The sequence below is a fragment of the Glycine soja genome, chromosome 8, assembly GCF_004193775.1.
Source record: "Glycine soja cultivar W05 chromosome 8, ASM419377v2, whole genome shotgun sequence".
Lineage (NCBI taxonomy): Eukaryota > Viridiplantae > Streptophyta > Magnoliopsida > Fabales > Fabaceae > Glycine > Glycine soja.
In genome coordinates, this window is record NC_041009.1 from 13,713,965 (window position 1) to 13,726,893 (window position 12,929).

General features: G+C 30.1%; 1 long non-coding RNA gene across 2 annotated transcripts; it reads left to right on the top strand.

Annotated features, from left to right (window-relative positions):
• Positions 1-4,426: 4,426 nt before the first annotated feature.
• On the top strand, positions 4,427-5,827 carry LOC114424295. Of its 2 annotated transcripts, none has more exons than XR_003668967.1 (3): positions 4,427-4,555; positions 5,224-5,365; positions 5,593-5,825. It is a non-coding gene; the product is annotated as an uncharacterized LOC114424295 (long non-coding RNA). The 2 variants fall into 2 exon arrangements; XR_003668966.1 differs by having other exon boundaries at positions 4,430-4,555; positions 5,221-5,365; positions 5,593-5,827.
• The last annotated feature ends 7,102 nt before the right edge of the window (positions 5,828-12,929 follow it).

A 12,929-nucleotide genomic window follows, 5' to 3' on the forward strand; every position in this document is an offset into this window, starting at 1 on the left:
TTTATAATTTTGGTAGTTCTATTAAAAATAAAGCCATTTAATTCAAATAGAGGCATTTACTTTCTAGGTTAAAAAATTAAAAAAATTGGTTTGGGTGTCTTAATCAATAAGTTGAGTGTTAAGTTATTAACGTTAATTATGTTTTTATTTTATTTATTGATGATAGGAAGATTCAATTTAATAAATTATTATTTAATTGAATGATGTATTTAGATGTTTATTATAATGACTAAAAATTAAATAAATATGATATTTAATTGAATATTATATTTAGATGTTTTTTATAATAATTGATAGTTAAATAAATTTGATATTTTTTACATCTGTAAGTACTTATTAAACCTATCATTTTTATTTATAATTTATATATGAAAACAAGTTAATTATTATATAAAAAATAATTATTACAAAATTTATTATGTAAATTTACATATATGTTAAATATAAATTAAAAATTTTAGTGTTATATATAATGATATTATTTGTTTATAACATAATGTGTTTATTAGCTTAGTTGATTTAAGTATTTTATTAATAAAGTAAGTGACATAAGTTCGTTCCCTTATTGGAAAATTAATTTTAAATTAAATTGTAAATTATATTTTTGAAAAATAAAAATAAATCTTATGGGTCACGTACAAATTGACAATCCGTAGGCCAAATATGGATTAGCAATCCGTATAATCATGCCAATCCAGATTGCTGATCCGTAGGTGTATATCATTTTTTTTTACCTTTCCTTCTTTGACGATGAAAACTGACCCAAAAATTACCGTATACTCTTAACAAATGTATGTATACCACCAAAAATCAAATATGTTCCCAAATTGCCCTTAACAAAAGCAAATTACACTAAATGACAGAAATTTTACAAAAAAAAATGACACTATAAAAATGAAATAATCCTGCTGCTATTTATAACTGAAAATATCATAAGAGTATTTTCAGCATTTTAGAAAATTGCTGGGTATTCCAAGCAATTTCCTTTTTTTCTCCTTACCTAATTAATTTTGTAGTTGTCTACTGTAATAAGGATATTTGTGTCCTCTAGGACAGCAAAAATTTACTTATGTGACGGAATTTGTATCTTGTTGATTTTTTGTACTTTGGAAAGGGTAATTAATCACATAAACCATTATTGCAATCACTAATTAGAATTACCTAAAACATCACTAATTAGAAGCCATAATGCTCTTGCTCATAATTTATAAAAAAGAAAAAGAAAAAAGAAACACGTCACGCCCCCATAAAAGTTTAATTCCTTAAAAAAAAATAGTTTAATATTTTCAATCAACAATTTGATATGTGTTATTAACCGATTGAATGTATAATTCAAAGGATTCATACAGTAGTTTAAAATTTTATTATGTTCACATGAATAAAACTACTTTATTTAACGAAAAAAATTATTAAATATTTAGAGTGGTGGTGAGATAAACTAAAATCAATTATTATATCATGATGGATGTAAAACAACATATAATTACTTTAGAAAAATTATGGTGATATTGTTTTGAGAAAAATTATCTCTGTTTCCCAAACACACTCTATGTTTGCTTTTCACATATGTAAAGTTTCTTTATATCAACCGCAATCAGACACGCTGCGAAGTCGTTAGTTGGGAGACATCCACCATACCTAGAGTCCAAATTAAAAAAACTGGTTGAATGTACGTTATTAATTCATAAAAGTTCCAAGGAAATGAATAGGTGCATAGTAGATGGATTAGCTCAACACTCGTAGTGCATGTTGTAACTATCTTGACCTTTGACATTTTGGCCAACTTTTGCATAAGACTGCACTTTATTATAAAAGTCTCCCAGACTCACGTTTTTATTTTATTTAAAACAGCAAATTCAGTAATTGATGTTTTGAATTTAGAACAAAAAAAATAATCAAATTTGTTTCTTAAAGTGTGAGACTCTAAAAAAATTAGTTTTGCACAATAAATTAAAAAATTTAAATTTAATTTATGAATATGTAAAAAATATAATAAATTAGTCTTACAATGATAATTTGATTCCTAAATTTTATAACTTAATATTAAATCAATTCTCAAAAGATATAATTTATCATCAAATTAATCCTTAAATATTATAACTTAATAATAAAATAATCTCACAAATTTAACATTTGAATTAATACTTTTTGTAAATCCAATGACCGAATTTATATATATTTTTCATGTTGAAACAATTTATTGCCGAATAACACGTTCGGGAAGGGTTTGACTATTTATAAAAAAATATATGGACAGAGACTGATATGGGTTGTTTATTAGTAAAAGAATAAAAATAAAAAACAAATTATTATAATATGATTGTTTTGAAATGTTTTATTAAATTGAAGTCATATTATTTGAAAGACATTAAGTCATGTAACAATTTTCAATGTCACTTGTGACTTTTTTGTTTTAATTATACTGCTATATATTAATTATAAAATAAATAAGTTTAAATAAAAAAATCAAATTTAAAATAAAGAGTCAGTTTTCTCTGTCAGCACGCTACATTCAGGATCCATATGTGTCTTTTTCTTCACTACAGTGGTAGGCTATCTTCTTTCATCACTTGGTAACCAGTTATTTGAGAAATGTAAAAAAGAAAAAAAAAAGTGTAAAGATATTTATACATTAACATATTTTATAGTATCATTCAATTACAAAATTTATTTTATAAGATAAATTTATTTATAATAATTATTTTAAAAGTTATACCAACAATCATTTAAGATTAAATATGACATGTAAAGGTATTTTATACCATCATAAATGACTATTAAATTATTTGTTAATTTCCATATGAATTGTGGATATCTTTCTAAATGTAAAGACATAATATTACGATGAAGAAGTATCATATCTAGCACCATCTGCAACACCACCCATGGGTTATCCTTCCAAGGATGGTCCTGCAGCTGTAGGGTACACCCAACACAAAGACTTCCAGAGGAAACCAAAACCAGGGGTGATGGATTTTGAGAGGAATGGTGAGTATTGATTGCCAAAATCATGACCACTACACCTTAATTTTATTTAGTTCTAACTTTTCATAAACACATATTTTTTTATTTTGACCATTTTTCTTTTTCTCTTTTCTTGCAGTTGTGCTGCTTTATGTTGCTGCTGTGTCCTGGATTGTTGCTTCTGATTGAATCATAGCACGGATTTGTGTTTGTCATTTCACATTGCCAGCTTTCTAGAGTTTTCTTTTTAATCTTTTATTTATTTTTATTGTTCAAAATTAATTTAAAATATATAAAAAAAAATAAGGGATTAGAAATGAAAAAAATAATTAAGGGACTAAAAATACTGAGAGAAAATTAACGAAGGAACCAAGATTTATTTTTTAAAAAAATTAAGGCTAAAAATTTGAATGTGAAAAAGTTGAGGGATTAACCTTTAAAATAATTATTTATTCTTAAAAATTATTTTAAAAGTAGACATTTGCCGCTTAAATCAAATATTAAATCCTTGCTCCTTCTCTAGCTAGTCTTTTGCTCCGTCTCTTTCTGCTAATGGATTGCATGTGCTCGCGATCGTTCTCATTTGATTCTGCATGTCCACTTGTTGATTGCGATTAGCAGGGACGTTTCTAATGTGTATTCGGGGGTGTCACGTGAAGCTATTATATTAGACAAAAACATGCAACCTAGTCTCTGTCTTTTCACACTGTAAATTTTGGACTCCATTCATTCACCTATTAATTTTTTTGTACATCTTTGTTCTTTTGTAAGTCTCTTTTTCCGCTTTTTATTTTATTTTTTATTGCATTATTCATTATATTTTTTATATTTATTTTAGAAATAAAAAGTAGTATGACGTGTTTAAAAAGAAAGTGACTGATTAAAATAATATGAAGATAAAAAAAAGGGAGTATAAGATTATAATTATTTATGCCAATATGACCAGGACTGTAACGCGATTTTTCAATTGTCCTTTTTGCGCTCTTATAGTTTTGTTTTGCTCGTTATTCTTTTTTTTTTAAAAAAGTATAATATGTTTTTTTACATTTGTTTTAGAATAATAAAAAGTAGGATGGTGAGATTAACAAGAAAGTGAGAGAATAAAAGAATATCAAGAAAAAAGGAATGTATGATGAAGACATATAACTGTGTAAGATTGTGAATCTTTCTTCTGTGTTATGTTTTTTCATCCACAATGTTATTCAATTCAATTACATATTAATCTTTCTCCTATTTATTTCCATATAATCTTATTCTTTTTTTTATTCACTTATCACATTTAATAACAGAACTCAATATAGATTTTATAATTTTTTGGAATTTTAACCGTATGCAACTATGCATGGTTGGCATTGGCCGTAATGACTAACTTGATCTAGAGCAACTTGGCATTGGCCGGTCCACTTGTTGCCGTTGAGGGTTGTTCCTTCTCAATATAGATTTTTATTCACTTATCCCAAAAAATCTATTTATATAGACGCCATCTTCCGATGCTTCCCACAATCAGCTAATCCCACACTCTCTTTTCTCTACCTACAAAAAAAAAAAATCATCTAAGTTCTAACGATGAATCACCAACAACAATCTCCTGGCAAGTCTCTCGTGTATATATATATTTTATACTGGATAATTATCAATATTCCTTCATCATAATTGATCTCCATCATTTGGAAAAATTCTTTCTCAGTTTCATACCAAATATGCATGTTTTATATCATAGAATTAATGGATGGGTTGATCATATTTGGGTGTTTAATTACAAATCCATGTTTTATATTCAAAGCTAGAATTATAAATTTCTATAGAAAGATATATATTTATCACTTAAATTAGAATTCAATGGATATACACAGTATAAAAGATTTTATGCAACTCATCAGTTAAAAATCTGTTTTGACGGAACTTAAAGGATGATTATTATTAAAATTAAGAAACTTATTATACATAATAGTTTATGATTAAAGATTTTATTAGTAGTGAAGGAAGAAAAAGAAAAGAGAAATTATGAGTTTAAATTCCTACTAACAAAAAGTTAATGATCATTATTTTTTAAATTGATAAATATTAGTCATTAGAATATTTAATTTTTGTTAACAGAAAAAATTAAACTCTCGTGACTTTTTCTTTTTTTCTTTTTCCCATAACCAATAATATTTATGGATAAAAAATATAATTTATAATTGAAAAGGAGCATAAGAAAATATTGTACATATTTTTTGTCTTAAAATTATATCTAAGTGGTGTTGTATTTTCCAGCAGTGACTGCATATCCAGCAGGGGCTCAGAGCAACCTAGCAGCTCCACCACCACCTGTAGGTTATCCCACTAAGGATGATCTTCCTTCCCAACAAAATGTTCCTGTCAAAACCACTACCAGGGGTGGTGGCTTCTGGAGCGGATGGTCAGTTAATTTATATCCAAAATCTTACTTCGTCTAAATAATTAAGTCAATTTTTTGTGAAAAGATCTAATTTAATTGACTGAAGAATGCATGCATCAATTGTTATAAATTTTAATAATATTTTTATTCCTACCGATCAAAAAAAAATAATTCATTAATCAAGAGCACTTTACATCATCTCATCATGTTTTGATTTCTCAAAAGCATGTATTTTCTTTTTCTTGCAGTTGTACGGCACTCCGCTGTGGTTGCAGTGCCATGGAATGTCTGGATTGTTGTTTCTCCTCCTCTTGAACATCCCTTCACTTTATGGATTTGAGCTTGTTCTCTCTGTCTTTTGTTATTTTCTTTACCAGATTAATTTTGTATCTTGTTGATCTTTTTGTACTTTGTGGAAGGGAACTAATAGCATGCATGGACCATTATTGCAATTTTCAGTTAAGAATTTGATCAGTTATCAGTTCCAATTCCAAGGAAATGAATCGGTAAGTTAGGTACAGTAGATGGATTAGTTCAACATTCGTTACCTTTAACCCCTGACATTTTTTGCCAAATCTTTCACAAGACTGCGTTTTAATATATTATGAAAACAGTAAATTCAATAGTTGAAGTTATGCACGTGTATATATATATATATATATATATATATATATATATATATATATATATATATATATCATTCGGGTTTTATATCCATTCCAAATAAAATAATAATAATAATAATAATAACTCACGTATAACGATTAACCAACTTAATTATATTTCTTCATTTCATTTAGTTTTGCTTGATGGTGCTTTTCTATTATTAAAGGAATAAAAAGGGTCACGAAAGGAAATTAATTAACGTGATGGCAACAAATACAATTGAAAAAAAAAATGCTATTGAGAGACAAAACTTAAGCAATTGGAAAGAAAAATGGGAAACATGCATGTTAACGGAATTGAAAGAATGTGTCAAAAAAGAAACGGAATTGAAAGAAAATGAACATGCATGTTAAAGGGATGAAATTAAACAAAATTGAAAAGAAACAATTGTCAATGATTGGTCAAATATTGTTCCTTGCACCTTCTTAAGTCCTTATTCTGTTTGTCTCTCTCTCCTAAAATGCGCTTTTCTTTATTCCATAAGGTCATCACAGATGTCCCAAAAATCTTTTTTTCTGTGAAAATAAAAAATAATATAAAAAATTTATAAAAACTTACACACTTTATTTAATCATCTAGCCCCTTGACAAATCTATTTATACACACATAATCTTCCTCCCCTTCCCACAATTAGCTAATCCCAACCTCTCTTTTCTCTGCGTACAAAAAATATGAAGAGCAACCTCCTCATCTAAGTTCTAACCATGAATCACCAACAACAATCTCATGCTAAGTCTTTTATATATTTAATTTTTTTTATAATGAATGATTAAATTATCATTATTATACTTTCATCAAAATTGGCCTCCCTCCTTAAGGAAAACGTTATATATATATATATATATATGCTTAATTAAAAGTCCATGTTTTATATTCAAAACTAGAATTATTAATTTATATAGGAAAATACTCTTATATATATATATATAATTTAATTGGATTTTATTTTCCACCAGTGACTACATATCCAGCAGTGTGGGTTATCCCACTAGCAGGGGTGATGGTTTCTGGAAGGAATGGTAAGTTCATTTATACCCAAAATCTCACTTTATTTAATTAATTAGGGTATGAGACCGTAAAATATAAGTTTAGATTTAATTTAATCTTACAAAATTCAGTTTATAAGATGAATGATATCTCTAACTACTTATATACTGTAGCATAAGATTATTTTTACAACGGTTAAATGAGTATCGTAAAATATCAAAAAATATTAGTCGGTTGTGGAAAATCGTCGTTATAAACTAACTTTTTACGACAATTATTCTATTACTGTCTTAAAAAGTATTCAAAATCTAAGACAGTTATTTAAATAACCGTCTTAAAATGACGTTCTTTTATTTGGTATGTTAAGACGATTATACAAATAATCGTCTTAGAAAGTCAAGCAAATTGAATGTATAATTCAAAGTGTTGATAAAACCACTTTATTTAACGGAAAAAAAATATGTTTGCTTTTCACATATACAAAATTTCTTTATAACAACAGCAATCAGACACGCTGCAAACTCGTTAGTTGGGAGATCGACATCCATCATAGCTGGAGTCCAAATTAAAATAATTGGCTGAATATACGTTTTTTAATTCGTAAAAGTTCCAAGGAAATGAATAGGTGCATAGGAGATGGATTAGCTCAACACTCGTAGTGCATGTTGTAACTATCTTGACCTTTGACATTTTGGTCAACTTTTGGATAAGACTGCAGTTTATTAGAAAAGTCTCTCGATAATTGATATGTTTACGTAATTTAAATATTTAAATCATATAACAATTATTTAATTTTTTTCTTTTTTATTGCTTCTTTTGTGTTAAAACATTAGAAATTTAGTTTCTTTTGAGTTTTTGTTCAATAGATGTTAAAGTTATCTAATTTATAATATTTTAGAGTGTACTTTTTGTAGAATTACACTGTAGGAGGCCGGGAAGATAGTTGAAGAACTCGAGAAACTCGCTAAGCGCGTCAACAACGTCTCAGCGCAAGGAGCCAACTTGGAAGTCAGGCTTAGCGCGCATCTGACGGCTTAGCATGCATCTACGATTTAGCCTGCACATTGCGGCATAGCGCATAGTCACTTATATCAGCTGTACTTTACACGTGTGCTTAACGAGTGTCCTGGATTGTTGCTTCTGATTTAATCATAGCATGGATTTGTGTTTGTCGATCATTTCACATTGCCAGCTTTCTAGTGTATTCATTGTAGTAGTTTGTGGAAGAACAAGAATTTATGTCCTCTTGGACACCGTGTATTTTATCCTTTGGCGGATGCTGTTCTTTTTTCGTTATATATACTTTGAATTTTACTTTTTTATTAATGTATATTTAGTCATTTTGTATTAGTAAGAAAAAAGTTATCATAAAATTATTGCGTTGACATTCTAACGGTTGATATAGTAGTGTTAGTATGATCTTATTGATAAATAACTTTACCTTTTTAACGTATTGATGAGAATCATGAAAAAAATAATAGGATAAGATAGAACCTGTATCAAGAGCCGAAGCTCTGATACCAGATGATGTGAATCTTACGGGGCGGATCATTTGATACAGGCTACGAAGGTTTGGATGACGCCACTTTCAGTGAAGGAAGATAAGTCAGGGTAGACGCCACTTCCAATGAAGGAAGATAAGTCTGGGTAGACGCCACTTCCGGTGAAGGAAGATAAGTCTGGGTAGACGCCACAATGATTACCTTGATAAGTCTGATATTGGTTCAACAAGGAACCCAGAGAGAAACTCTCACCCAATTTTATCAAAATGCCAAAAGTTTTTTTTATTCAAAACAAAAACCAATACTTATAGTGTATCTGAACTAAAAGATAAAAATAGACATGGGCCTTCTAAATAGTTTGGGCCAAAATTACAATAAATAAAAATTATAACTAAAAAATATATTTAACTTGGGCCTTCAGCAACAATTAATAGTCTTGATAGTGTCTCTGCCTCTGGGCCTTCATCCTTCTCCACTCGGGGGCTTTGTCCTTCTCCACTTGGGCCTTCGTTCTTCTCCACTTGGGCCTTTAGCCTGTATTTGGCTAGTTTCATGATTCTCATCATTCCCTCCTTCTTGGAAAACATTTGTCCTCAAATGTCTAGGATCATCACCGGATTCAAGTACCACTTCCTTCCTTTTCTTGTTGACTTGCTTGGCATAGCTTTCATTCTTCTTTGCAATTTGCACCTTCACTTGGTCATACAATCTTTTCACATACTGAACTTTGGCATGTGCATCCTTACGTTGAGTCTCTTGGGGATTGCTTTTGTAAGTTGGCCTGTTAGGCAATGAAGCTCCGAGGAGGAGATCAACTTGATGTTCTATGCCTCTTGAAGGTGGCAGTCCATGAGGAATCTCCTTAGGAAAGACATTTTTAAATTCCTGCAATAAGGGTTGAACACTAGGAGAAATAGAAATAGTAAACTCATTAGAATTATCAGTAGAAATTTTACTGTCTTTGCAATACTGTAGATTGAGTGGTTCATGAGCAGGTAACACTTTCCTCACTTCACTCGCCTCTGCAAAATAATTAAATTTTCTCTCATGTGTATCACTCTCTCTCTTATGTGTATCACTCTTTTCCTCGGGTGTATCACTCTTCTTTTTCATATTCCTTTGTGGTGCCTCACTATTTTCTTTCTCTTGTTCTCTCTTTTCTCTCATTCTGATTTGGTCATCACACACTTCTCTAGGGGATAGAGGTTTAAGAGTAAACGAGGAAGATTTGGCTATTCGTCTGTAGGGCTTTTCTTTGTTACGGTTCAACAAATGTTGCATTTGTGTAGTCCACGCGTCCAGAAATAAGCATTGAGATTCGTCCAGTTGATGATATACACCACCATTGTCACCAGCTCTTGCCATGATTAAGGAACAAAGAATTTTGCAGTAAATTAAAAAAAATTCAGGACCTCACCACACTCTACTCACGTGTTTCTCTCTTTAATGGTAGTTCACTCGTGTTTGATGCTCTCAATATAGGCTTTTGTGTGATGTTTTCACTCTTGCCTTTTACCACTCACTCCCTCTTAAGTTCCTGGATGGATCGAATTAGACACACAAGATAATATAAAATAAAAGGAAAGACAATATAATTATCAGAGTAACAGATTTGATTTGGGATAATAACTTGGACTTGATTTGGATAGCAGATTGGATTTGATTTGGATAACAGATTAGATTTGGATAACAAATCTGATTTGGATAAAAAATTTGATTTGATTTGATTTGGATAATAGATCAGATTTGGATAACAAATTAGATTTAATTTGGATAACAGATATGATAACAAATAAGATAACAGATAGGATAATAGATAAGATAACAGATATGACAATTAAACTTCAAATGCTCATAACTTTTGTTACGGTTGTCCGTTTGAGGCCCACTATATATCAAAACGCTCAGAATTCAGAGGAGAATCTAGATAAGGGGATTTGGTACACGATTTTCTGCCAAAAAAAAGCCTCTAACTGCCTCAATTTCGTGTTCAAAGATCAAACACCCACTTTCTCTTTTTTCTCTTTCTTCTTTTCTTCTCTTTTTTTTTTCAAAATTTCTGCAACTTTTTTTTTTTTTACTTGAAACAGAACCCAAACAATTTTTTTTTTTGACACAAAGTCTGAAAGACACTAGAAACAAGAACAACAACAAGAACACAAACGTGACAAGAACAAGAACGAAACAAAGACACAAACAAGAACGCAACAAAACGCAAACAAGAAAAACAAATAACAGAACAAGGACAAAACACGAACCAGGACAAATTACAAAGAAAAATAATAGGATAAGATAGAACCTGTATCAAGAGCCGAAGCTCTGATACCAGATGATGTGAATCTTACGGGGCGGATCATTTGATACAGGCTACGAAGGTTTGGATGACGCCACTTCCAGTGAAGGAAGATAAGTCAGGGTAGACGCCACTTCCAATGAAGGAAGATAAGTCAGGGTAGACGCCACTTCCAGTGAAGGAAGATAAGTCTGGGTAGACGCCACTTCCAGTGAAGGAAGATAAGTCTGGGTAGACGCCACTTCCAATGAAGGAAGATAAGTCTGATATTGGTTCAACAAGGAACCCAGAGAGAAACTCTCACCCAATTTTATCAAAATGCCAAAAGTTTTTTTTATTCAAAACAAAAACCAATACTTATAGTGTATCTGAACTAAAAGATAAAAATAGACATGGGCCTTCTAAATAGTTTGGGCCAAAATTACAATAAATAAAAATTATAACTAAAAAATATATTTAACTTGGGCCTTCAGCAACAATTAATAGTCTTGATAGTATCTCTGCCTCTGGGCCTTCATCCTTCTCCACTTGGGCCTTCATCCTTCTCCACTCGGGGGCTTTGTCCTTCTTCACTTGGGCCTTCGTTCTTCTCCACTTGGGCCTTTAGCCTGTATTTGGCCAGTTTCATGATTCTCATCACGTATACTAGGGGTTTGATTCTCAAGTTTGTATATCAAAAAAATATACATTGATTTACCCAAAAAATTCTAATAGTGGACTTAATTTGATGTCGCATCTTAAACAGTTTTGATAATATGGATTTAATTTTTTTTAAAAAAAATAGTTATATTAAGACTTAAGATGTGTTTGGAATAGATACTAAAATTAAATTATTTCAATTGAATTAAATTATGATCTATGTTATATAAAAATAGTTAATTTATTACTTACCCGTCATTTATTTATTTTTCTGTAAAGTAATCCACGTATAAAGCACTCTATAACATGAGGATGATTGGTTGTTCCGAGGTAGAGGTCTTCAAAAAATTGAGAGGGAGGGATTAAAATTCCACTCAAGGTGTATTTTAATTGTGGAGAATATTTTTTAATAGGATCCCAGCAAAAATGAACTTACTTAGAAGGCATATCAACATTCAAGCTCAAGAGTTACTTTGTGTATTTTGTAATGACATGCTGGAAGACACATCACACTTCTTGTTCAATTTCACAACCTCACAAAATATTTGGAAAAGATGGTATTATTTGATTGGGCTAAGTTCGGCACTTCCTCATACACCTATTAAGCACTTTTGCCTACACTCTCATGGATGGTGGGTTGGTGTTCCATTATTTTGGAATTTATGGTTACATAGAAATGCAATTGTTTTAAGGACATTCTCTGGATAATGAGAAGTTGTGGCATAATATACTGTTTTTGGCATGTTCATGGCTTAAGGGCCTCCATAAACACCCTTGATTTGTATTTTCTTAGATGGTGCAGTGTTGAACTTGTTACTGGTCTATTAACGTTTTTTGTTAGTACTATAAGGGTAAGAATAAATTTGAATCATTTTCAAAACATAAAGGATTGAAGAAAAAATTTAGGAGATTGATGCAGATTAAATTGAACAAATAAAAATAAAATAAAGGGCTGAAAGTGAATTTTAGCCTTAATTATGAGACCAAATCTTTTGAGACGGATCCAGAACAAATGTTGTACTATTAAAAGAAAAAATATATATTTTGGGGGTGAACTAAAATCATACTTTTTCTTTTCTTTTTCAAGATAAATCATACTTATTTCAGAATGGAGGAAAAGGCACAATAAACTAAACTTCAAGGAAATGATAGGGAGAAAAATTAGAAAGAAAATAAGTTTCACATAGGTTTATCTAGTGCAAAATCATATAAAGAATGCAAATGAAGTGCATGAAGAAAAGACCAACGCCAACGCAGTCAACAAAGACCGATTGTACATGAAAACCATTTAGAATAAAAAATTGTGAATTAATTTCGAAGAATAAGAAATGTGATACGTGGCAAGCCAATTGTACATCCACCTGGCAACAGAGGTTCTAATGCAAACACCGACCTCATTTATTTTCATCATATAATAAAATATAATAACGCGTTTATAACTGTCCCACACGTTATTTGATGTTCTATTGCATTAAGGAACCATAGATCATAGTCCCCG